The sequence below is a fragment of the Amblyraja radiata genome, chromosome 17 (assembly GCF_010909765.2).
Source record: "Amblyraja radiata isolate CabotCenter1 chromosome 17, sAmbRad1.1.pri, whole genome shotgun sequence".
NCBI lineage: Eukaryota > Metazoa > Chordata > Chondrichthyes > Rajiformes > Rajidae > Amblyraja > Amblyraja radiata.
Window position 1 is genome coordinate 21,151,934 of NC_045972.1, and position 26,875 is coordinate 21,178,808.

At 40.7% G+C, this 26,875-nt stretch overlaps 1 protein-coding gene and 1 long non-coding RNA gene across 2 annotated transcripts in view; both read left to right on the plus strand.

Moving 5' to 3' along the window:
- Positions 1–26,875, plus strand: part of wwox (WW domain containing oxidoreductase) — a 1,040,919-nt gene that overhangs the window by 510,985 nt on the left and 503,059 nt on the right. The gene's annotated exons all lie outside the window — the stretch shown is intronic.
- Positions 12,203–24,848, plus strand: LOC116982580. The gene is made up of 3 exons (XR_004414500.1): positions 12,203–12,213; positions 18,864–18,865; positions 24,724–24,848. It is a non-coding gene; the product is annotated as an uncharacterized LOC116982580 (long non-coding RNA).

Genomic DNA, 26,875 nt, shown 5'->3' on the forward strand with positions numbered 1-26,875 from the left:
AGAGCAAATGTAACCAGGACCCAAGTCTCTTGCGCTGTAAGGTAGCAATTGTATCGCTGGGCCACTGTGCCGCCCCTATGTGGGGCAACTTTTTTTACACAGGAGGCGAGTGCCCATAACACCCTGCCAGGGTTGGTGGCTGAGGCAGACACGATAATGGCATTTAGGAGACATTTGGATAGGTATATGGATATAAAGGGAATGGAGGGATGTGGATTATGTGCAGGTAAATTAAAGATGATCTTGGCATCATGTTCAACACAAGAATTGTGGGCCAACGGGCCTGTTTTTTTGTGCTGCACTGTTTTATGTTTTATGACTCTGCAAGATGGATATTTTTATTGAAGTGTATAGCTTTGATAGATTTTATGCAATGTCTTCCAAGCACATATATAGTTTTGAAATTATACTTGAATTAACAATATTACTTGATGCACACTGCAGTCATGGTTATTCACGTATTATCTATTAATTTTGTAGTTCCCTAGATCTGTACATTTTAATGATTAGCAAAGGCCATATTTGTCCCAAAGTCTGATCTGGTAACTATTGTAAATTTGGAAGTGTAATCTGAATTAGTGCTCATTAATAGTATGTGGAATGTTTTGTACCGAAGAGGCAACGTGTTTTTATAAACGCTGGCAGAATACGTGTCACCTTGACTCCCAGATGATATCTGTATAGACATTCATGCACACAACTGGCTAAAGGATCGATGAGGAAGAGAACATATACATTAAAATCGGTGCACAATGCGACTGCACAGCAGAACTGTTTTATGTTATACAACTGCAGAATTAGTTGCTGAATTCTGCCTTGTCCCTGTGTCTCGAGATATAATCCAGGCTAAGACCTTAGAATCATGAAACATAAAATATCAGTGGATAAAATGCTAAGCAGTTAAATCACGAGTGCTCGGTAGATCAGCACAAATTTGGCAGCAGTTGATATGTATATGTATGTGCATATATGTTTGCACATGTGTGTGTGTGTATGTGTGTGTGTGTGTATAAACGTCGTTCTTCAAGTCCCTTTTAAATATTTTACCTCGCACCTTAAACCTATGTTTTCTAGTTGTGGACATCTACCCAGGGAAAGTGACTCCCTGCTACCATCCTCAGACAGCACCTCATTTTCGCTTGGGCTGCTTGCGTCTCAGAAGTAATAATTTTGCTTTCTCTAATATCAAGTAACCACTCATTCCCTCTCTCTCCACCCCACCCCCGCCCTAGCTAGTTCCACTGTTTGCATCCATATAACTCTGCGTCATCACCTCTTCCACAGCCAATAATGGACCATTGTGGGCACTACCTTTCCTTGGTCATCGGTGCCGGCTCTGTGTTTTGAACCTTTCATATCTCGACTTTCCTTCCCCCCTGCCTCTCAGTCTGAAGGGATTAGTCCCGAAACATGTTGCCTGACTCGCTGAGCTACCCCCACGTTTTGTGTCTATCTTCAAAATAATGCTTCATCTATGTGCATGTTAATCATTGACTGTTTTTCAAATTGCAGAGTTTTGTACCAAAAGTTAAGAAGTTGGGTAGTATTAAACATGCAGTTCTAGTAAACTTCCAAGAATTTAAGGGTTAAATATTCCTGTCGGGTTGTCTTTGAGAGCCATTTACAACTGACATGGTGTCTCTGTTTGCAGAGCAAGGTAATCAAATTAGTATTGTATAAGAAAACATAATAAAATCCTGCTGCTTTGTGTGAAGGCAGTAGGAAGTATTTGAGGTACAATAAGCCAATCTGATGAGTGATTAGGTACTTCTATGTTGATTGCACCATTTGGGCATTTCTGCTTGATCTTTTAGAAAAAAGCCAGTCAGTTACTGAGGCTGTTAGCATTAAATTAATCATAAAGCGTATGCTGAAACACTCCACTCTTTGTACTTTGGAAAGAATAAATGGTATAAATCATTAGTAATCTGTTTAATGTATTGAATTAAACATTTAAATTGCTTCATAACAAGATTGTTTTTTGACAAGAAAGTTGAGTTGGATTTGGTTAACTATTAATTTTTTTGTGCACTAAAATGTTTTTTTTATTCAGATGATTCTTCTCCAGTATGAACCTGGGGGACACTATAACCTCTGTGGTAAGACAGACTGAGTTAGAAATCTGCATGTTAATAGGTTTAGTGTGAGTCATAAATGCATTCACATTTCATGTTTCAAATGTGCAGCTTATTTTAATATAAATTCCAGATCACATTCAAATTGATTGAATCCAGCTCGCAATGTTAATGTATTTGTTCAACTTACTTGCACTCTAAAGCTTTTAGTTAAGAACCAATGAAGACAAGCTTTTTTCTATTCTCTGTAGTAATGTAATTTCTTTTTCCCCTTCCTAATCTCTTCATCAAGGCATTTCTGAAAGTCATGATACATAGTTCACTGGTATTCATACCCTTCATTAATCACCACATCTTGCTTCAGCATATCTACTTTTTATCCATCATTTAAATCAGTCACTCAATATTGGCAGAAATCTGGGAGCTTTCCAAATGTATGATTGAAATGACATTGTTTTGTAGGCAAGACTTTCTTAATCAATAGAGAGTCTTACCAAATTACAGTGTACATGAATTATGAACTTTTACCAAGCCCAATCTAGCCCAGGAACTAAGGTTTATTGTTGGGGTGCTCAGAGGCACAACACAATATACACAAAAAATGGGGGGGGGGGGGGGGGGGGGGGAGTTATTGATGCTATTAAATTCAAAGTTACTGGATGCTGACAACACCTTTTAAATATTGTCTTTAACATTATAAGGCCCCAGGCACTTCATAGAAGCATCCATTTATAGGATTGACACAAAGGCACTTGAGATATTACAGTTGGGTTTTAATAACCGTCTTACAGGAGAGGACGGTCAGTAGGCAGCACAGAGGTTTAAGGGGGAAAATTGTAGCATTTAGAGAGCTGGATAGTAATGGGGTATATAGCAGAAAATAAATGATGGGAATTGAAAAAGCACAGGAGACCAAAGATGGATGAAGACCATAACCCCGAAGTTTCAGGGAGGAAATATCCAAGTCTGGAGAGCATGGCTTTAAGGTGAGAGGGAGAAAGTTTAAAGGAGATGCGCAGGGTAGTATTTTATACAGAGGGAATGTGATGACGGGGTGGTGTAGGAGGCAGATGTGATTGTGGCCTTTTAGAGCCTTTTGGACAGGCACATGGAAATAAGTGAATGGAGGGATATGGATCATATTCAGGCAGATGTGATTAGTTTATCTTGACATCATGTTCAGCACAGATAATCTGGGCTGTTCTATGTCCATAGGGGTGGAGGAGTTTACAGAGATAGGGGGAATGAGGCCATGCACATTCTTGAGAAATTTAGTTAAGATACACCAAGTGGGACCCGTTGGGTCCCTGTCACACGGGGGGGGCTGGTCCTCGAATATTCCACCACTCACCCATAGCCCCCAACTGTACTGGATGCAACTGAGCCAGGAACTTTAAAAAAATCGGTCAATTGGCATATGGCTGAAAGTATGGGATAAGCTGATGTTTACATGGGCTGGAATATGGGAGAGTCATAGTGTGATAGTCATACAGCATGGTAACAGGCCCTCCGGCCCACGCCGACCAACATGCCCCATCTGCACTACTCCCAACTGCCTGCGTTTGGCCCATATCCCTCTAAAGCTATCCTGCCCATGCACCTATCTAAATGGTTCTTAAACATTGCAATGGTAACTGCCTCAACTACCTTCTCCGGCAGCTCGTTCCATCCACCTTCCACACTGTGTAAAATAGTTACCTATTAATCAGGTTCCTATTAAATCTTTCCCCCCTCACCTTAAATTTATGTCCTCTGGTTATCGATTTTCTTGCTCTGGCCAAAAAACTAATCTTTACCCAATCTATTGCTTTCATGATTTTATGCTCCTTTATAAGATCACCCCTCATCCTCCTGTGCTCCAAGGAATAAAGTCCCAGCCAGCTTGACCTCTCATAGAAACATAGAAACATAGAAAATAGGTGCAGGAGTAGGCCATTTGGCCCTTTGAGCCTGCACCGCCATTCAATATGATCATGGCTGATCATCATCTCACTATAGTTCAGTCGTGGTAACATGCTCGAGTCCTGGTAACATGCTCATAAATCTTCTCTGTGCCCTTTTCAGCTTGACACCATCTTTCCTGTAACATGGTGATCAAAACTGAACACAATACTCTAAATGTGGCCTCACCAACGTCTTATATAAATGCAGCAGGACCTCCCAACTTCTATACTCAATGAGGTTGATGATAGTAACAGAGGATGGAGCAGAAAATGATGTCATGGGCTCAGGCATGGATGAGTAATGTTATGATTATGAAACTAGGCAGTTTTTATAATTAAGTGGAAGTGGAATCAGATTCTCGTCGCAAAGTCTAATAGGAGGCCATGGGTGATGCGGACACCCATATGAACGGGTGCAGTTTATGTAATGATGAATAATTGTTATGGGGCAATCACGATGACTTTGCCTCTTATCAATGAGAAGGAGAGGTGCTTTTTTGGGGAAGCTTAGGCATTGAGTGATTGAAAAGGTAGGTCTTTTCTTTATTCATTTGTGGGATGTGGTGCACTGGCAATGCCAGCATTTGTGAGTGCGGCACATGGCACAGCTGGTAGAGCCTCTGCCTCACAGCGCCAAAGACCTATATTCCATCCTGACCTCTGGTCTCTGTGAAGTTTGCGCATTCTCCCTGTGACCGCATGGTTTTCTTCGGGGTGCTCCGGTTTCCTCCCACATCCCAAAGACGTGCAGGTTTGTAGGTTAATTGGCCTCTGTAAAAGTGCCCCCTAGTGTGTGGGGAGTGGATGCGAAAGTGGGATGACATAGAACTAGTGTGAATGGGTGATTGAATGCTGGCACGGGGGGGGGGGGGGGGGGTGATACAACAGTGAAGTTGTCTTGGACGTTTTGGGTAGGGAGTTCAAGATTTAAACCTTGGATTGACAAAGCAATGGTACATTTCAAAGCTATGGAGGTGTGCAACTTTGGTGGGGTTCCCATGCACCTGGCCTTGTCCTTCAAGGTGGTTGTGTTTATGCACTTGGGAGGCGCTGTCCAAGGAGTCTTGATGAGGAATGACAGTTGACTTTGTAAGGAGTGTCAGAGGGAGTGGGATGCTGCTGAGAGAGTGAGGAGCCAATAAGGTAGGTTTGTTTAGCTGACATGTGTAGAACATCTTGAAAGCATCATTGAACATCTTGAAAATGTTGTGTAAAACATCTTGAAAGTGTTATGCAGTTTACTATAGGTTGACTATTCCATCAAATTCCCCGATATGTGCCTAATAGATGACAGAAAGTCAATGAAGAATCAGGTGTTAAGTCATTTGTTGCAGGTTACACATTCCAATTAAATTTCTTGTCAGCAATGGCCCTCCGGGATGTGAATAGAGTGGACGGCAGTGATGCTGATGATTGACTCGGTTTCATAGCAAATATCTTGACCTGCTCTTGCATGGCTCAGATGTAACTTGTTGATTGAGTGGCATGGATGGCACAGCGGAGGAGTTGCTGCCTCACAGTGCAAGAGACCCAGGTTTGATCCTGACCACGGGTGCTGTCTGTTTGGAGTTTGCAAATTTTCTTGTGACTGTGTACGTTTCCTCCGGGTGTTACGGCTCCCTCTCACACTCCAAAGACGTGCAGGCATCTGCAGACGTGCAGACAGAATAGCACTGCCAACCATCGGACATGGAACAGTACAGCACAGCAACAGGCCCTGTAGCTCACAACGTCTGTGCTTGTAAATACGCTCCTAAAGCTTACCACCCTAATCTAATTCAGTAAAAACACTGACCCAAGCACTGGGCCAACTAATCTTTATTTTTAGAACGTACACAAATTCCCCTATACGATACCTAAACCACCGCGCGTTCGCTCTTGGTCTCTGCCTGGCCAAGCCCTGCAGCCTCGTGCAAGCAGACACTACCCAAAAGGTCACGCAGTCCCAATGGCCCTTCCAGAAGATCGACACCAAAGATCCTATAGCGGAGCAATATAGGCCACTCCTGCGAAATGCAATGGGCTGACATGTAGTATGCAACGAAACGGAACGTGGGCCTTTTTTTCATCCATTTCCGTAACCGGACCCGATCCGACTCGCAGTGTAATCAACGTTGCGGGGGAACAGTTTGTATTAATAAATTTAAATTCTGAAAATGAGGAGAAGATTTTTCCCAAATAACTTTATTTTTACGAGGATGTTTCCATAACCGGCTTCCGTCTCTGCACTATTATCCTATGGGATCTTTGATGCAGAGACAGAAGCCGGTTACAGAAATGGGACCTATAATTACCCATGAATCTGCCCATGACCGTACTACGTCTTTTTCGTTGAGTGGACCATCTTGCTCGCTGTAGGATCTTTGATCGACACCGATCTACATGGGGGCTACCTTTTATAGGTCCATAAACCTTGAGGGGCCGAACTACATCGAGGTGGCTGCCTTTACAATCCAATCATACATATCAATTACATCAATATATTATTGACAGTTCCCCAACCCAATTACAGAGAGTCGTAAACAATGTTTCTTTCAGAAGCTTCTTCCAGAAGCTTCCAGAAGGATGTCAGGTTAACTGAATAATGCAACATTTACAAAACAATTCTGCCAGGGCTTAACACTCTGGCCAATCAACAAACAGCAGGGTAACTGTCTTGCAACATTATTTACAATCCCTTTGCAGTAATCCAATCAAACTCATGCATTTACAATACCTTGGAGTTCCTCTCCAAGATTCTCATACATACTAACAATTACAAAGATACTTGGACCTTCCTTATTTGAGGTACTGATCTGGGACCTGGACTTCCCAGCACCAGCTAGCAGCCTGTGGCTTCTTAAACAGAAATGGCTAACAGGCCTTGTAAATGCACAAATCCTCTGCTTTATTTTGGCTCTATTTTAGCTCTATTTTAGCCAGGATTTACATGCGGAACATGATGCCAAGTTAAACTAATCTCATTTGCCATGTACATGGCCCATCTCCCTCCATTCATTGCATTTCCATGTGCCTGTCTAAGAGCCTCTTAAATAATGCTATTATATTTGCCTGCATCACAGTCAAAACTGACTAATTAGATGGCAAAAGGTGTAAATGGCCTGTCCCACCAGCATGCGACAGCATGCGTCTAGCGCGACCAAACGTGGTCGCTTGAGGCGTACGGCCTCGCGGGGCCGGTCCCACTTCGATCGGCGGAGGTGTATGGAGTTGTGCGGGGCTGGTCCCGACATGCGCGGGGTTCCAAAAATCTTGCACGAAAATCTTGCACGAAAATCCCGCGCGACAACGGCCTGTCGGCCCGCAGCCGCATTGAGCCTGTACGCAACGCCTCGACGGGCGTACACAGCGTATCGAAGTCGTACACAGCGTCTTGACGCCATACATAGCGTCTTGACGGCGTACGCCTAGCGCTTGGCGTTTCGCGATGACGTCACCACCCGGCGTGCCGTTGAGCGATGACATCACCGCCCGACGCCGTGTGACATCCAAATTCAGTCGGCCCGCCTCCTGCCCAGCTGATTGGTGAGTATGATGTCGGGACCAGCCCCCCACAACTCCATACGCCTCCGCGGTTGGAAGTGGGACCGGCCCCGCGAGGCCGTACGCCTCAAGCCACCACGTTTGGTCGCGCTAGACGCATGCAAACGCATGCTGGTGGGATAGCCCCTTAAATGTTTTCAGGAGGAGTTCATTTGTGCTGTTCTGCCGACCCTTTATTCTGTTAAGCTTGCTTCTACAGGTCTATTGGTTCTACAGGTCTATTGGTCGCGGGCATAGCATACTAGTTAAAACCCTGGGAATAACGTTGAGCATAAAAAAAACAATGGAACTCCAATAGTCACTGGGTCTGGCCTAATCTGGGCCATTAATCATAGGACTGCTTTATTTACTGAGGTTCATTCATGGTTCCATTGAGGGTCAATTAGAGACTACAGATAAGATTTTTCAAAGACACAAGAGGGTCAATTAGACTTTCCATAATTCTTTTTTGTGCAAATGGTGATCATGAGTGCCGTGCAGTGGATACAGTAGAGTATGGAGTTAAAACACGTGGATATTCAATATTGTTGTTTGCAGGGAGTAACATATGGTTTCCTGTCAGCTATAGGTCGAGAGGCAGAATATTTTCATCATTGAGACTGGAATGGAGCAAAGTTGTTTTAGGTCAGAGATTACTGTACGAATGTGGAATTTTGATGATGGAATATTCTGCTCGCCTTACTGAGGGGCATCATCTATCTCAGGGAGTGGCCTCACAACTCCTCACATGACCCCATCTGTGTTCTTGTTGTCAATTATTCCTTTCATGGGGCTGGGGATATATTCCAGATTTTATTTTAAAACTAAGCAACTCCAAATGCAATTTTTTTTGGTCAAATGCATTTTTCATTATTTCTTAAAAATCTGCGTGCAAATGTTTGCAGTGACTCTGTGTATAATTGCACCTGTTTGAAATGGTCTATTGTACACCCTTTACACTGCAAGAAAGTGAGATGCACTACAGGTTTGAACAAAGTGCATTCAGGATAATATTATCCCATATTAAGCCTGCGCTATTATTTTTATCCTTGTCGGATCAATAAAATGCCTCCAGAGTATTCCAGGAAGGGACAACATTGTGCTGGTATTCTAGAGCGGAAATGTCAATTACACCTTTTCAATCCTAAGCACAAGTTGAATATCGTAAAATGAAGTCCATTTGGATTAGATTAAACATGATTAATTTTGTCCATTTTATATCACTCCTTTTATAAGTGCTTGCAGAATTTTAAAACAGTATTAATTTTAGGATTGTGTTCATTGAATAACCACACTCAGTGTGAATATAATTTTAAGTGCACATGCTGCCTCCATTGCAGAAATTCCAGTTAGACCACTCCAATTATTTGTGCAGATACACTGATAAGCTTTAATGTAAATCACTGCTAATAATCAGAACAAGTCTTAAATAACATCTAAGATGAAAAATTAAGGATTAAACCATGCACAATCTTTACTGGCTGATTCTACAGATAACGGTTAGTTGTATGAACTCAGCACAGTGACGAAAACCCACATGGTCACAGGGACAACGCCAGTCACCAGGGTTTGCTCATGATCTCCGGCAAAGTTTGCACGTTCTCCCTGAGACCGTGTGGGTTTTCTCCGGGTGCTCTGGTTTCCTCCCACACTCCCAAAGACGAGTGGGTTTGTGGGTTAATTGGCCTCTGTAAATTGCCCCTAATGTGTAGGGAGTGGATGAGAACCAGGGTGAATGGGTGATCGATGGTCGACGTGGGCCGAAGGGCCTGTTTCCGTTCTGTATCTCTAAACTGGAATATACTTTACATGAGTGATGAAAATTTGAAGTCTTCTCACTCCACACCTGCAATCACCGTTGGGTCGAGCTGTGGTGAAATAATGGACCAAAAAAAGAAATTGGATGCAAAATATCAGAGGGGAATGATTTCAGTGATCAGAGAAGAATGATGAACCTGTTCATTTCACGTCCAGGATGATTTGCCCACTATTGATTGATTGTTTAGCTAGTTTTAGTTTAATTTATTGTAACGTGCACCGTGTTGCGTGCTATCCAGTCAGCGGAAAGTCTATGCATGATTACAATCGAGCCGTACACAGTGTACAGATGTAGGATAAAGGGAATAACATATGGTGCAAGATAAAGTCCAGTAACGTCCGATTAAAGATAGTCCGAAGGTTTCCAATGAGGTAGATGGTACCTGAGGGCCATTCCCTAGTTGTTGATATGATTGTTCAGTTGCCTGATGATGGATGGAAAGAATCTGAATCTGGAGGTATGTGTTTTCACACTTCTGCACCGCATGCCTCACGGGACAAGACTGAAGAGGCAGGATGAATCAAGACTCGTCCTTTATTATGCTGATGACCTTGACGAGACAGCATGATTATAGATTGAGTCAATGGAAGAGAGGTTGGTTTGACTTGAAAGATACGGCATGGCAACCGGCCCTTCGGCCAGTTCCAAGCTGAGCATCGATCTCCCATTCCCACTCCTATGTCATACTGCTGTTGCACATGCTCTCTGCATACTAGGGATAATTTACAGAGGCCAGTTAACCTACAGACTTGCACATCTTTGGGATGTGAGAGGAAACCGGACCACCCTGGCGAAACCCCCAGCGCTCACGGGGAGAATGTGCAAACTCCACACAGGCAGCACCTAAGATCAGGATAGAACCGGGATCTCTGATGCTGTGAGGCAGCTGTTACACTCTGCCACCCAATGCCACTGCCGAGCAGGAGTGAGTTTTGCACCACTCTCCCTCGTGGGGAGGGATTCCATTTCACACAAGGTGGGATGTATGTATCCTTTTATTCCTGATTATTACTTCATGATCACAGAAGCTTTGAAATAGAGGAAGGATATCATCCATACATACTGATGTGACAAGCTTCAAATAGTATTGGTGAGCTTCCGGAAGGAGTTAGTAGCCAATAGACTGCCAATCCAATTAATGGAACTTCTAATTAAATATTTGAAGTAACTGATTCCATGGTGTTCAGATTTGATCTGAATCAATAGATCAGATGCTTACTGGGCATGTGATGAATTTATTTGGCTATGCTGATTTACACAAATGATTAGCACAACCTTATTTTTCATTTTAAGAGTTAAACATTATCTTGATGACTTCTGCATCCAACTTCTGGAGCACACAAATAGCTGTACTTATTTTTTATGAACATGCTATTTCAAGTGCTAAATGGATTTATTTTTCTTCAAAGCTGTACATAACTTTGCAATGAACCATAGGAAACAAAACAATATTAATACATTCCTCACAAAATAAGTAATGATTTATTGTGAAGTTAGCTGCCATCTTTGCGAGTGAAAAGCATTTAATTGCAAGGCAAATTACTGGACGATGTGAATTTGCCAAGAAAATTACTTCCTGCTTTGAGAGAATGCTCTCCCACCCAGTGCTATTTTATGACTTCCAAATCTTAAAGGTCCCTGGAATTGTGTGAGTAACAAGTATTGGCCTCAGTTAACTACCTTAGAAATTCCAAAAGGACTGCTCTAAAATAATGATTGAATTCTTGTTTCATTGTACATGATAGCTATGAAATTGGGAAGTTGTGTGGAATACTGAAAAATAAGAGATTTGAGAGATATATTTCCTGGTTTTAATTGACAATGCAATCTTAAATTATTTTTAAATAGAGCACAGGACACATTTCTCTCATTGAGATTTTGGAGATGTCAATAGATATAAGGCCAAGATTACTCAATGCCATTCTATAACGTGCTTTATTTATTTTGCTTTTTAAAAAGACCATTCTTCTCATTTATTGTAATTCCCTTGATAATGGTTTAGAAAATGGGTATCTTTGAGAATGAGCAGAATGCATCCTTTATGTTGCTAAAGTAGCTCTTCTCTTCTCCAAAGTCTTTGGAATCGCATTGAAACTCACAGGACTGTTCCTTGAATTATTAACTGCCTCCACAAGAAGGTTAACACAAGCCCTTTGATGGGCCAAATGAGCTTTTCAGTTGAAATACTTTAATGAAGAATTTGAAGCTGCAACGAGCTATGAAGTCAAAATGTTTAGATGTTCCAATTGCGTGCAATTGATTCACTGGCAAAATGTATGTCCTTTTGAGCTGTTCTTCCAGGAATCTTTTTTGGACAATATGCATTATTTGCCCATCTATATATATGTTTATAGGATATTGTGCAAAAGCTCCTGTGCAGAAATATTTTCTTGTGTTTACTCTTTTTCTATCATCTTGCCTCTGGGTTTCACAGATTTGTTTGCTTCTGCCGTCGGGAAGAAGATCTTGGAGCCTGAAACTGAGACCTATTGTCTATTTTCTATTGTCTATTGATTCTTGGCATTTTTGATTTTAATTTCTTTTAAATGATTAAATGATGATGACACATAGCTGTTAATGAGAAATTATTTGGCAGTTTGTCAGAGCAATATTTTGGTCAAATTGCAAAGACTTCTGCTGCAGGTGCCAGAACCCTTATACTGCCTCAGCCTAATCCACTATTCTTATACTCCTATTATTTGGATATGATTGTGCTTACCTATGAATTGTATGCAAAAAAAACGAACGTGACTGTATCTAGGTGTATGTGACGATAAACTACTTTGAAAAAGTAATGTAATTTTACTTTAAAAACTAAAAACACCCACTGCTTTTATTATGAGTTGTGCAAAATGTGGGTGTTCTCTCGCAAGCAAAGGCTTGTGTGTTCTATTCCCTTTCCGCCACCAAGGTTTTGCCCTGTGTACTCTTGAGCACTTTGACCTATACATATCCTACCTGGAACACTGACTAATGACACTCTATGTGCGAGCATGCTACAAATGGCCAAAAGCACCTGAACATCTATCTTGTTCACCCCAAGTGTGCAATTGCCAAACTAGCACCACTACCTGCCACCTTCTGGTTAATTACACTCCATCCTCTGAATTATTCTTACTAATTGTTCTTGCCCCTCTTGCGTGTCTTTTACAAATTTACATTCTCTGTTTTTATTCTTGAAGCTTTTTTTCTGTTGAGAAAGAATGGACATATTGCATGAGATGGAGGCATAAATATTGGGAGGATAAAGGTTTGTCATGAATTTGACAAGTTTTGTTGCAGTATTTGGTAATTAGAAAAGGAAGTGAAAAACTAGTTTGTAAAAATATAATTTATTAGTACAGCTTTAAAATTGGAATTGGGAATGCGAAGGTGAAATGGCTACAAGCTCCTACGAAACAACTTTAGCACTGTTCTAAAATTTTGAATTATCGCATTTCTGCTTGAATACTTCAATAGATTTATTTATGGACTTGGCATTTAGATACGTTATGTATTATAAAGTTCATGGTTGCATGTCCACAAAAGCATTGCCGCCTTAACGTGGGAATACTGTTTCTTGCTTTGATATATCAAAGGACCTGAACTCGTGATGTCTATCATTTAAGGTGTGTTCCAATTAAGGCTGCTATTCATTTTATAAGGAGTATCTAGTCAATTGTAACACACTGGTGCGACAGCAAGCAGTAAAAGACAGGAGATAGATATGTGTGCATGAAGTTTTCAGATTCATCCTGTGGTTTCGGATAATAGCTGACAACTTTGGCACACAAAAATACAGATGTTTTTTCCTTTGTAGCACCAAAAGAGACCAGCTGCTTTCTAAGTACCAACTAACGATAAATAAACTGACGCGCAGTTTCATAACAACTAGAATAGCTTATTGTGCCACTGTCTTTATAAGGCAGATAATTGCTATTATACAAAGGTAATAGTTTAATTTCTGTTTGGGTTCAAGAAATTACTAAATTGATTCATTAGGGGAGCTTTCAGAACGTCAATGACTAGTTTGTCGATCCATATCTTTACCAAAGGGCTGCATTGGGTCATGTTGGACATAAATATATGACGTTAAAAATGCTTTGCATAAATGCCCTTTGGCCTCGAATAATTAACTCTCGATGCCACGATTTTTGTGTGAGACTACAGTGTCTACATCTGTATTAACACTTGGGGGGAGAGAGAACCTCAGTGGAAGGAAATTAACTGAATACATTTTAGGTACGGGGTCTTCTTCAGATGGATGGAGTAGAGGGATGATGGCTTGCAGAAATAAATGAGGGAAAGGGGTGGAGCAGAGCTGAGAAGGGAAAGGTGGACCGGGTAAGAAGGAGTGAAACAAGAGAGGGGAGTTGAAAAGGTTGGGGTTAATATTCAAGACTGGAGGTGATAAGTAGATAAAACAAAAGGGCACAGATGGTGGAATCTGATAAGAAAGGAAAGTGGGATTGAAATTCATTTGCCAACTATTTGTTTTCGCAGTTCAGGCTTCCGACCAGTAATTGGCATTGTGGTAGGTCTTTGGTGCTTGAATGATCTTGTCATTCCTTCACCCCCTAACCTTTTTAAGCTCCTTGTAACGTTTCCATTTCTGGATCTACTTACTTTTAATGTGATATCTGCATGCATCTCTGGTAGCTTGCTTCCAGTGTTTTTTTCAGGAGTGGGTGATTTAAAAACCGGTTGGGGCCAACCTGCAACACATACCTTCAAGGTCGGCAGAGGAGCAGCAGGTGAAGGAGTGAGTGCAGGGATTGGCTGAGGAATTTAATTAGCAAATCGATAAGTTCGGTAATTAGTCAATTTATCAGCCAATATAAGCAAGGTTTGCTATAGGGGAACGGTCTGTCGTGGAGCGGCCTTGTCGAGGGAAGTGCCTTGTGATTAAAGTGCGAGTCTTTTGCTCGAGAGTTTTGAGAAAAGTGCGAGTCTTTGGCTCGAGACTGAGAAATATGCGAGTCTTTGGCTCGGGAGTCTTCGGTGAGGAGGTTGAGGCAAGGTTCACGCTGAGGCAAGGTCATCACCCCAAATTTATCTGCCTAAACTTCCCCTTATCATAAGCCTTACCTGGTTTTCATTTTATAGCATCTGTGGATTTTTATTTGTTAAGCTTTAGAGTAATCCAGGCTGATGTGTAAAAGCTGTTGAAAAACTGATCACAACCCTACTTTTTTTTCCCTGGATCTATTAAATGAAAAAGATTGCTGGCTTGATCGGCACTTGAAATGAAAAGGTGTACAAGGTAAAGTTCACAGTGAGAAATAAAGGAAATGTTCCAAGGTGAGGTCAGGGGCACCTTGTGTTGTCAAGTCCTATGTGGCTGCATCCTACAAATAATCTAACTACTGACCCTGGAAATAGCCATAAATAGCACAATAATGTGTTTAGTGCACAGCCTGTGAAAGTGTGGTAACTCAATCAATTTACCTCCTGGTAAATGGAAAGAGAAAAATCACAATCTGTTGTAATATCTTGAAAACATTAGAGCCATGCACTGTTTTCATGTTGTTGTTTAACATAGTAGAGCAATTGCGCGATCATTAGCTTTAGACATAATTTAAACTAAATTTCATATTTGATTCTGTTCCAGTTAATCAAATCAACATTTAAGTAAACTTTGAACTGTTTGTTGTTTGAAATAATGTCCTAGATTTTGATTGTTGAGAACAAATAATTAACCATTTTTAATCTAATAGAAAAATTGCACCAACAAGATCACTAGATGTCTCCCAGTCATCTTAGATAGCATACAGCATGGAAACAGGCCCTTTGGCCCAACGTATTCGGCCCAAGATGCCCCATCCTAGTCCCATCTGCCTGCATTTAGCCCATATGCCTCCAAACCCCTCAATGAGGAGGTATTTCTTTAGCCAGAGGGTGGTGAATCTGTGGAATTCATGGTCACACACGGTTGAGGAGTACATCGTTGGGTATTTTTGAAGCTGAGATTGACAGGTTCTTGATGTGTAAGGGTGTCAATGGGTGTGTGGGAGAAGGGAGGGGAATGGGGCTGCGAGGGAAAAATAAATTGGCCATGATCGGATGGCAAAGTAGATTTGAAGGGCCAAATGGCCTAACTCTGCTCGTATATCTTATGATCAAACCTTTCCTATCAGATATATTTGTAATTAAAAAATTTCTAAACATTTTGTCCAGCAAAAAGCCTAAATTGTGCAATTGTATTTACGAGGAATACAATTTTCTGTGTAAATTTATGATGAAATACACATATAGTACAAAATGAAGTAATAATACTTCACCACTCATTTATATTGCTAAATTGAGCAATAATTAAAATCAGCTTGAAAGTGATGGCATTTTTGAAGAAATGTCTTCAAAAGCACACTGACATTTCTGCATGTGGATCGTAATGTTCATTACCTGTCCCTGTGTGAAGATCTCTTCACCATGTGCTGGAATGTTGCTTGCTCAAAGCATCCATTAATGTCTCTGAGCCATCTACTTGAAGCCATGCAAGAACACGCTGAATGACTTGGTCTGTTCGATCTCTTCTCATTCCCAGCCAACCTCAGATCCACTGCTCATGTTGATGCTGTGATTAATACTGTAAAATGCTTCACGTCCAATGTTTGCCTCATGAAATGATGCCATTTGTGCATTAGCGGATGACTCAAGCAGTAATGACGCGCAAAATTGTTTACCTGTTTTCCATGGTGGCAATTATGGTTTAAATGTTGTTCAGAATAGTGGGTGATCTCCACAGCTCGTTTGAAGCATGTGCAATGACTTTAATGGCACCTTTTCAAATGTCTTATACTTTCCCTAATATTGGGGTCGAACCGTTAACCTTAAGCCAATGGGATATGAGTGCTTCTGATAAGGTGCAAACGGAAAGAAGGTTAAAATAACAATTCTGGTGATTTTTGGGACCATTAACTTATGTTCTATTTGAGGGCCATTTATCAGATCAGCCTTCAATGGCATGTGATCTATTCCTCACAATTCTAAAATATTTCCCTTATTTTGCTGGTGGTTAGTATGAGTATTAGAACTCATTGCATTACTTTGCATAGCCATGGTACATATATTTTTGCATCATAAAGTTCTCTTGAGCAGAAATATTAAAATATTTTGTTGTAGAATTATAAAGAAATACGGCACAGAAACAAATCCTTCTCTCCATCTCGTCCACACGATCATCAATCAACCATTTTACACTAATCCTAAATTATTCCTTTTTTATTCTTCCCAATTTCTCTTGAACTCCCTTCAATGTCCACACCACCCAGGATTGCCCAATTAATCTACCAAATTCAACATTTTTGGGATTAGTGAGGAAATGGGAGCATCCAGAAGAAAACCGTGCAATTACAAGGAGAACGTGCAAACTCCACACAGACAGCACCCAAGGCTGAGATTGTACTTGGGTTTCAGATGCTGTGAAGCAGCGGCTCTTCCGGCTACACCATTGTTCCTCACTCATTACTTGTATATCTGAGAAATGGCGGTTCAGCCTGTGGATTGATGCCTATATAGTCCTTTGTACACGAGGTTGTTTTTTTTAAGGAAAGCTTTGGGCCACGTTCCTAGTCAGTGACAGTACATACCGCAGGTTTAATTGGAATGATTGGATAACCTGCCGTCTTGCTGAGAAGACGAAAGCAGTGTACTAATTGTTAAATAGTTAATGTGATAAACTTACTCCCTTCTGCTATTGACCTTTTTCTTCCCTCTCAAGTTTTGATTGACCCATGCAGAAGTTCTTGTCCATTTATGGGTAACCACATTTCCAGGAGGCTGTCCTGGCAGCTTCTGATTGCTTTTGCTTCTGGCAATGACATCAAGCCATGATGTGCCATAAACCTGAAATGGATAATAAAACCAGATCTAGCTCTGTGAGCAATGCTGTGCAATAAAAAAATAAATAGATATAATAAAATTGTCTTAAGCACTGTGTTGCTTGCCTCTGCAGCGTTAAGGCTATCTATGGATAAAGCTAATGACATGAATGCTGTCACACATGAGGGCTTGTTATTTTTCCAGCTATGTAAACAGATGGATAATCCAAGGGAGTGCTGCAATCATTGTGATTTATAGGAACACATGTACAATTGGATTAACAGGTACAATAAGAACAGGTACAATCAGTCTGAAGAAGGGTCTCGACCCGAAAAGTCACCTATTCCTTCGCTCCATAGATGCTGCCTCACCCGCTGAGTTTCTCCTGCATTTTTGTCTACCTTCGATTTTTCCAGCATCTGCAGTTCTTTCTTAAACAATAAGATTGTCAGATTGTTTGTCAAGAGTTCATGTCTGATTACCACCAGCAAGATCTCTGCATAGATATGTCTGTCACCAGGGTCACTCATAGCAAGGAGCCTCTATATTTGCTGTACAGCTTTTACCAGGTTATGGGATTATAGGGTTATGAACCATATCTCTGCTATGGTTTGATCTCTGCCCTTTGTTCCAATCATCTGTCTATCAAACCCACCCCGCGCATGTGTCCACCTGTTGCCTGCCATGCTTTGTCCTGCCTCTACTCTCTTCCAGCTTTCTTCCCATCCCCCTACGAACAGTCTGAAGAAGGTTGCCGACCCGAAACGTCTCGTATCCATGTTCTCCCGAGATGCTGCATGACCCGATGAATTACTCCAACACTTAGTTTCTTTTGTGCCAACCAGCTTCTGCAGTTCCTTGTTTCTGCTATGATAATTGCCTAGAATACTGTGCATCGTGGAGTATCTGGCATGATATAATGAAGATGATCTGGACGAAGATCTACCACATTCAGCTGAACAAAACGTTAGAACGGAATCTGATTGATTCCCCATGCTCATACCCAATTTTTGTCCCTGCAATTAGAAGATAAATAAGTTTATAGTGTACAACAAAATGTATTCACTAGCTTCACTAGTTTGAGAGTAATCAAGCTTTATTAAACAGCTGCTGGAGGATGGAATTTGGTTCAACATTCTTCTGCATTCTCTCGCCACTCCAGAACTCAATGGATGAATAAACCATTCCAAATCTGTTTAATCATTTGAAAACTTTTACCTCTATCTACTTCCACATTATTTCAATCCATAATAGGTGAATAAAATAAATGTTATAAATGAAGAGAAATTAACAAATATATTTTGGTGAAGAATGTAAAATACAATAGCCTCTCCATTTAAGAGAAACACAGTGCCAGAGGAACTCAGCAGGTCAGGTATCATCTGCACAAGAATGGATAGGTGACGTTTCGGGTTGGGACCTTTCTTCAGATAGGACTGAAGAAGGGTCCCGACCCAAAGCTTTGCCGATCCATTCCCTCCAGAGATGCTGCCTGGTCCACTGAGTTACACCAGCACTTTGTGTCTTGCTCAAGGTTCCAGCAAATGCAGTTCCTTGTCTCACTATCTAACCAGTTAGTAGGGTTGTCAGTATAACATTGAGAGGGAAATGAAAGTGAGAAATGATTTTGATATCCAAACTCTCATTGGTCTCAATGCAAGATAGCATTGAATGAAAGGAAGAGGATTATAAAGTTCCCTGAAGTAGTAGTCAGCCTTGGAATTGGGAACTCAGCAAAGACAGATTAAGATGAACAGTAATGTTACCGAAATTTAAATGGTGAGAGAGTGGTTAATATGATATTCAACTGGATTGAGTTATGTTGGTACAAATCTGTGAGGGCCAATATTCAGGCGCTGTAGGCAATTAGAAGAGCAAGTGATGTGATAGCCGATATAACAAGAGGATTTGATGACGGGGTAAGAAAATATCATTGCAAATTCGTATAGGACCACAGTGAGACTACACCTGGACTATTGCATGCAGTTTTGATCTCCTTGTCACAGAACATCTAAAGATTCAGAGTACTATTTCCAGGGATGTTGATTGGCCATTTAAGATTGAGTCAACTCGGATTGTACTCTTCTGAATTTAGAAGAATGAGAAAGATACCCCTTGGAAACATACAATATTCTTAAAGGGCTCAACAGCCAGGTTAGGGCCCCAGATAAAGGGTTATTGCTGTTTCGGACAGAGGGCAAGAGAAATGTCTTCAAATAATGGTAAATCTTTAGTCGTCCTTAACCCATAAGTTTGTGCAGGCTCAGTTATCATGTTCCTTCAGAACAGATCAATAGATTTCTGGTCATGAAAGACATTTCTTGCTGGAGGATGTTGTTCAGGCATGTGTAATAAATACATTGAAATGACATTTGGACAGGTACATGGATAGGAATGCTTGGAGGAATATGGATCAAACACAGATAAATGGGACTGGCTTAGATGGGCCTCTTGGTTGGTATGGAAGAGTTAGACCGAAGGGCCTGTTTTTGTGCTGTATGACTGTGAAGGAAATCAATGTTCTTTATTATTATTAGTACAGTGATTTTTTTTAAATACTTCTAATTCAGTATACATTACTTTACTTCAGTATTGCCTATATTGCGCTTATATATAAGCACAATCCTCAATTAAATACAAAGTGTACAGAAAGAGTCTACTGATGCCATATTTGAGATTGGCCAGGTTTGGCACTATTTTCAAAGTCTGAGTTGCTTTAAGTGCAGCTGGCCATAAAGACCCATTGTCGTGGTGGTGTTGCAGAGTCAGTCTGGCCAAGCGAAGCTGTCGGTGTCCTCCTTTCAGAGGCTGTATGGATAGGGCTGCAAAATAGCGCTGAGGTAGATGATAAGTCATGATCAGGATGAATGACGAAGCAATCCCCAAGAGCCGGATGCCCAACTCCTGCTCCTATTTCTCATGTTCTATGCCCAACATAGAGCAGTGTATCAAGTGAAGATGGATTTTAGGATAAGACTGAGAAAACAAGAATGATAAAGATTTTGAACACACTGAAAAATTGCTCTTCTACTTCCTATATATTAGACCCAAGACCCAGATGACGGATGGAATGTTTCATTGGAAGTGAAAAATATATATTGTGTGTAAATGTTTCAACTTCCGTGAAGAATGCTGCATTCCTTGTGGATGTGGAAGGCAGTTCCATACATAATAGCATTAGTTAAACATTTCATCTCTTTTCATCTGTGATTTTTTTTTGTTCAGATGGAGTATCATTATAATTGTTTCTATATGAATATATAGAAAAATTGTCATCAAACAAAAATGTACTACCACAAGAAATCACAATTTAATTTAATTTTAAGATACACTGCAAACATCTTTTCAGCTTTAAAATGACTTGGTGTCTTTTTATTTTTAGACCCAGCACAGCTTTTAAGTATCAAATTCCATTCTACTAAATCACGTGCAAGATAACATTTTGTCTTTTCTATAATTATGTTATGCATTGTCATTTATTTATGAGAATTTCCCGATGCCAAGGAAGTGTGAATCATGTAAAATTGACTCCATAATAATCTACTGGCATTTATTCCTGATGTTGCAAATAGTGCTTCAACTAATTGTTGAAACTTGCTTTAATAACATCTGGATGCTCTCAAGAAACAGAGAAACATGGAGATTAACTAATATATTGATCATTTTCATTATGAGCTTGATTATCCAGTATTGTGCTGAACGATCCATTGTTTGTGTTTAGCAAACATATTGATGTGACAACCTTATCTGAAAAAGACTAGTGAAATTTTAGGGTGGCGCAGCAGTAAAGTTGCTGTCTTATAGTACCAGAGACCCGGGTTATATCCTAACTACAGACGCTGTCTGAACAGAGTTTGTACGTTCTCCCTGTGGGTTTTCTCTTCGTGCTCCGGTTTCCTCCCACAAGATGCATAGATTTGTAGGTTAATTGGCTTTGGTAAATTGTAAATTGGCCCTGGTGTGTGGGATAGTGCTAGTGTACGGGGTGATCGCTGGTTGGCGTGGATTTGGTGGGCCGAAGGGCCTGTTTCCACCCTATCTCTAAAGTCTAAAGTTTTACATGGTGTTGTGGCCAATATTTATCATTTAAGTAACATCATGAAGCAATGTCAAATTATCTGTTCATTTTCTTTCTTCTATTTGCTGACCTGGTTCTTGCATTACAGTAGTGACCAGATTTTAAAAGTTTTTTAAAACTATCTTCAGTTAGACACAGAAATTGCAGCTGTTGGTTTGCGAAAAAAGACACATATTACTGGAGTAATTCTGCAGGTCAGGCAACACCTCGGCGGGTCAAGCATCGGTCTGAAGAGGGGTCCTGATCCGTAATGTCACCCAACAGTCTGAAGAAGGATCACGACCTGAAACGTCACTTATTGGTCTGAAAATGGGTCCTGGCCCAAAACGTCACCTACCTATTTTCTCCAGAGGTGCTCCCTGACCTGCTTTTTTTGAAAGACCAACATTGTTTCTTTCCAAAGGGAAAAAAGTTTTTTTTGCACACGATTGCAGGATTAATTTATGGGAACCGACTCAACAGTCTTACAGACCTGCATCAAAATCCAAGGAAACATCTGCACAAATAAAATCACATTAAAATAAACCGCAATGACAAGCGTCGAGGATCTGAAGTTCTGTTTGAATTCAGGATGTGGTTCAACCTGCAACAGCAAGAAATCTGTGGGAAAAATGGCTCCAAGTTTGTTTTTGGTGAATGGAAACAGCAGGAAGTGTGGACCATGAGCACATACGATCTTCGTGCCTCCTTGGATCAAACCTCCAAAAGTATATACGTTTTCCTTTCATCTGGAGTGATTTGTGGGAAGTATTTCTTTATTAATCATGGTTGCACATTCATTTTCAATGATGGAATTTTTAAATATCTGATTCATCCTCAAGGATTTTTTTGTATTTATTTTTGCTGACAATACTTTGTTGAAAGGCATTAAAAAAAAGCCTTTCATTTATATTTTTGTTTTTTAATTAATCTTCAAACATTAAATGAATGCCTCCTATTTTTTAACATCCTCAATGCTGTGTGTCCAAACTGGAGAAGCAGGTGACCTGTTGTATAATCAATTTCTGGTAACTTTACAAAAGCAACCAAGGATAAATCTCCTATCAGTTTGATTTATTCTTTCGCTCTCTGTGGGAAAAATGCCTGGCCTCTATTTTGTACTTCGCCCGGATAAGGATTTGATTGAGTCAAGGAGCTCAGTTACAAGATGAACTGTAGACTTGAATCAGTGGTCCATTAATTTGAACTAATATCTTCCAATTCAATAAACTGGATTGAAAAAAGTAACTAGATTATTTACCTAACAACATTTGGGGTGCAAATAAAGTAAAGCTCTCAACTCAATAATATCAACTAAGTGTTCTCAAGTTTTGCGTTTATATGCTGACTTAGATAAACACAGCATTTATTTAAGTGGTAGTGGTGTGGAATGAGCTTCCAGTGGAAGTGGTGGCGGCAGGTTCGTTGGTATCATTTAAAAATAAATTGGATAGGCATATGGATGAGAAGGGAATGGAGGGTTATGGTATGAGTGCAGGCAGGTGGGACTAAGGGAAAAAAGTTGTTCGGCACGGACTTGTAGGGCCGAGATGGCCTGTTTCCGTGCTGTAATTGTTATATGGTTATTTAAGTCAGCAAATAAATAATTGCGGACTCATTTATTTCGTAATACATTTCTTTTTAGGATGCCATTTTTTTAATGCTATTATATTTTCTTCTGAGCCATGATACAGCATGCAATACTTTAGACTTCATCTTTACAGGAGAAAGCATGCCATCTCAAGGATGTACTTGTATTTCTATTGTGCATTTTAGTTGCAAACCTCAAATGACATTTGGGAAGGTACGTGGATAGGAGAGATTTAGAAGAATATGGGCCAAACTCAGGCTGGTGGAACTAGTGTAGATAGGGCTTCTTGGTTGACATGGGCATGTTGACCTGAAGGGCCCGTATCCATGCTGTATGACTATGACTCGTAGATCTACAGAATTTGAAAATAATAGAGAGACAATAAGACCGAAGGAAGAAATATAGGATCAAGATTTCAGCTGTTGGTCCAGCGGATGACTAAATGAAGGGCACAAACAGGACTGTTCCTTCATTAACTCCTTGAAACGCTTGCCAATTGAGTCGTGCATTAACGTAGAGCAATATTTTGAAAATATTGAATCAATAAAATGATATTTAGAGCAAATGCAGAGTGGTTTTTAAAGAATCTTAATTTTAAAGTTTGTAGTCAACAATTGTTTGTTGTGGGTACACAAAAATGCTGGAGAAACTCAGCGGGTGCAGCAGCATCTATGGAGCGAAGGAAATAGGTGGATTGTTCGTTGTGGCTTTTTGATGGCATCAAGGCAGCAAGATGATAATAAAGTCCGAGAACACTGATGCAATTATTAAGAAAGCACATCAGTGCCTCTACTTCCTGAGAAGATTACGGTGAGTCGGTTTGTCATGGAGGATTCTCTCTAACTTCTACAGGTGCACAGTAGAGTGCATGCTGACTGGTTGCATTGTGGCATGGTTCGGCAACTTGAGCGCCCTGGAGCGGAAAAGACTACAAAAAGTAGTAAACACTGCCCAGTCTATCATCGGCTCTGACCTCCCTTCCATCGAGGGGATCTATCGCAGTCGCTGCCTCAAAAAGGCTGGCAGTATCATCAAGGACCCACACCATCCTGGCCACACACTCATCTCCCCGCTACCTTCAGGTAGAAGGTACAGGAGCCTGAAGACAGCAACGACCAGATTCAGGAATAGCTACTTCCCCACAGCCATCAGGCTATTAAACTTGGCTCGGACAAAACCCTGAACATTAATAACCTATTATCTGTTTATTTTGCACTTTATCAGTTTATTTATTCATGTGTGTATATATTTATATAATGGTATATGGACACACTGATCTGTTCTGTAGTCATGTTGTGTTCTGTTGTGCTAAAGCAAAGCAAGAATTTCATTGTCCTATCATGACAATAAACTCTCTTGAATCTTGAATCTAAATTATCCATTTCTTGTGGCAAAAGAGACTGCAGATGCATGACTCGGAAGCAAAACAAAATCTCTGAAGGAACTCAGCTGGTTGAGTAGCATCTGTGGGGGAGGCAAGGAACTGTCGATGTTTCGGGTCAAACCCCTGCATCAGGACTGAGAGTGGAGAGGGAAGATAGCCTTTATGAAGAGGAGAGTGGTGGGGTGAGACTGAAGCCGATATATAATCGGAGAAAAGGTGAAGGATAATGAACAATAGGAGATGGGTAAGGGAGGTGGTGGAGGGGGAGGTGGTGGAGAGGGAGTTGAGTGACAAAAGCAGATGGGTGTTATGTGAAAGCAGACAAGGGGAACATTGTTGTTTTGTTCTTTACGCAGGCTTTGCAGCCTGAAGAAGTGGAGAATTAATTCTTGAACTTCTGACTCTAAGCCTACCAAACTTTATTTTACTGGACCAAGATAGGAAAGCATTGGTTACAATTTGGAAAGCTTGAGAAAGGAGTCTTGTAAAGTATGAGTGATGGTATCTTTACGTTGAAAGATGATGATGAAAGAAATTAGGCACCTTTTGAAAACAAAACCGAAATCCAAGTGTTAAGTAGTTTTGATTGATTGAAAGACACAGCATGTGCCACTGAGACCACACCACCCACTCCTTCAATGTTATCCCACTTTGCACTGCTAGGGTGCACCCACACTAGGGGCAATTTACACAGGCCAATTAACCTTCAAACTCATTTTAGGACAAAAAAAAAAGGAAATTGGAACACCTGAAGAAACCGACGTGGTCGCTGGGTGAATGTGTAAACCCCTCATAGACAATACCCGATGTCAGCTTCTCAGACATTACAGCTATAATAATTGTGTATGAATAACAGTATAAATGTTGAAATTTTAGAAATACAAAAACTGAAATTATATGAGAGTATAAGGAATTGTTGCTAAAGATTGGCAATATTATAGATGGCTGAATTTAAGAAGAGGTCAAAATTAGGAAAGTGCACCTTAGTCTGGCAGTCCTATCTTTGACTTGTCCTACCGCTAAGCTGGACTGCCCCTTGGAGATTGACTTCAATGAATTTATCCATCTCTATCTTGTGTGACATTGGAGTATGATTCTTGCGTGACATTGGAGTATGTGACTCTAAAGGTATTTCATCGAAAATGTCTCTGATTTTTGTCTTATTAAAAATATATATTTTAAAAATAATCCAATAACAGAGCTTGGAGCTGTTAGTGCAGAAACTTTGAAAGGAGCAGAAAGGTTTAACAATGCAAGGAGCATGAAGGTCAGGAATTTAAATTGTATCTCTGTAACAACAATAACTTAGCCCAAGCTGAAGTGTATACTTCAATTCTGCCTACAATCCTAAGGCTGTTTGTTAAAACTTTGGAGAGGTTATATCTGATATGTCTTTGAATAATTGTGGGATTGAAGGAATGTAGTTTTAAAAACATAAGAATGTGGGAAATGGAAGCGGAAGTCAGCCAAATGGCCCATCAAGACTGCTACACATTTGAATAAGATCGTGGCTGATTTGATCTTAGCTTCAACTCCACTTTTATGCCCGTCCTCCCCAACCTTTGACTTGTTTCTAGTCTAAATATGTCTATCTTGGCTTGCGATTCAGCATTCCCAGCTTTTTGGGCAGAAAAATTCCAAAATAACCATAACCCTTTGAGAACGGCACAATGATGCAGCAGTAGAGTTGCTGCCTTGCAGCACCAGAGACCTGGGTTTGATCCTGACTATGCACGCCTTTTTGTTTTTTCCGGCTACTCCAGTTTCTTTCCACATCCCAAAAGACGTACAGGTTTGTAGGTTAATTGGCTTCTGTAAATTGTCCCCACAGTGCAGGATAGTGCTAGTGTATGGGGTGTTCGCTGGTCGGCACATACTCAGTGCGCCAAAGGGCCTGCTTCCATGCTGTATTTCAAAACTAAAGAAAAACATTCTTCTTCTATCTCTTAAATACTAGGGAGAATGATAGTCAATAAGGTAGACAAAACTGCTGGAGAAACTCAGCGGGTGCAGCAGCATCTATGGAGCGAAGGAAATAGGCAACGTTTCGGGCCGAAACCCTTCTTCAGACTGATGTAGGGTGGGGGGGGGGGGGGGGGGGTGGGGGGGCAGGGAGAAGAAAGGAGAAAGGAAACAACATCTGCAGTTCCTTCTTGAACAATGATAGTCAATAAAATCGCAATTAGGTGCACTGTATGTCAGCCTTCCCCTGTGTTCACAATCAACAGAATCAATAGCCAACAGTCTGGAAATTGGTCAAGCTTTAATCTGAAACGTTGCCCCCAATTATTTTTTTCTGCCTCATTTACCAATTCTTATTTTTTCCTATTGCCCAGGTGTTGCATTTCAGATACAAGTGCAGGCAGGTAGATTAATCGACCACTGGAAATTTGACCTCTGTGCAAATGAGTGGTAGAATCTCTGTTGTTGATGAGAATGTGGGGAAAATAAAAATAAATTGAATTAATGTAGAAGGGTCTGTATCCAAGCTAACTGCCTCTTTGACTATGGTCAGGTAGAACAAGTCCAACCCATATCCACATCCACATCCACAAGCCATGTCAAAGATCACATGTCTGTCCACAAATTGCCTCTCTGTTTAAAGTTCAATGTTGATAACTCAAGCTGCAGGGTAGTATTAGTGTAGTTGTGCACAACATTCTGGGATGGAACTTGACTGCTTA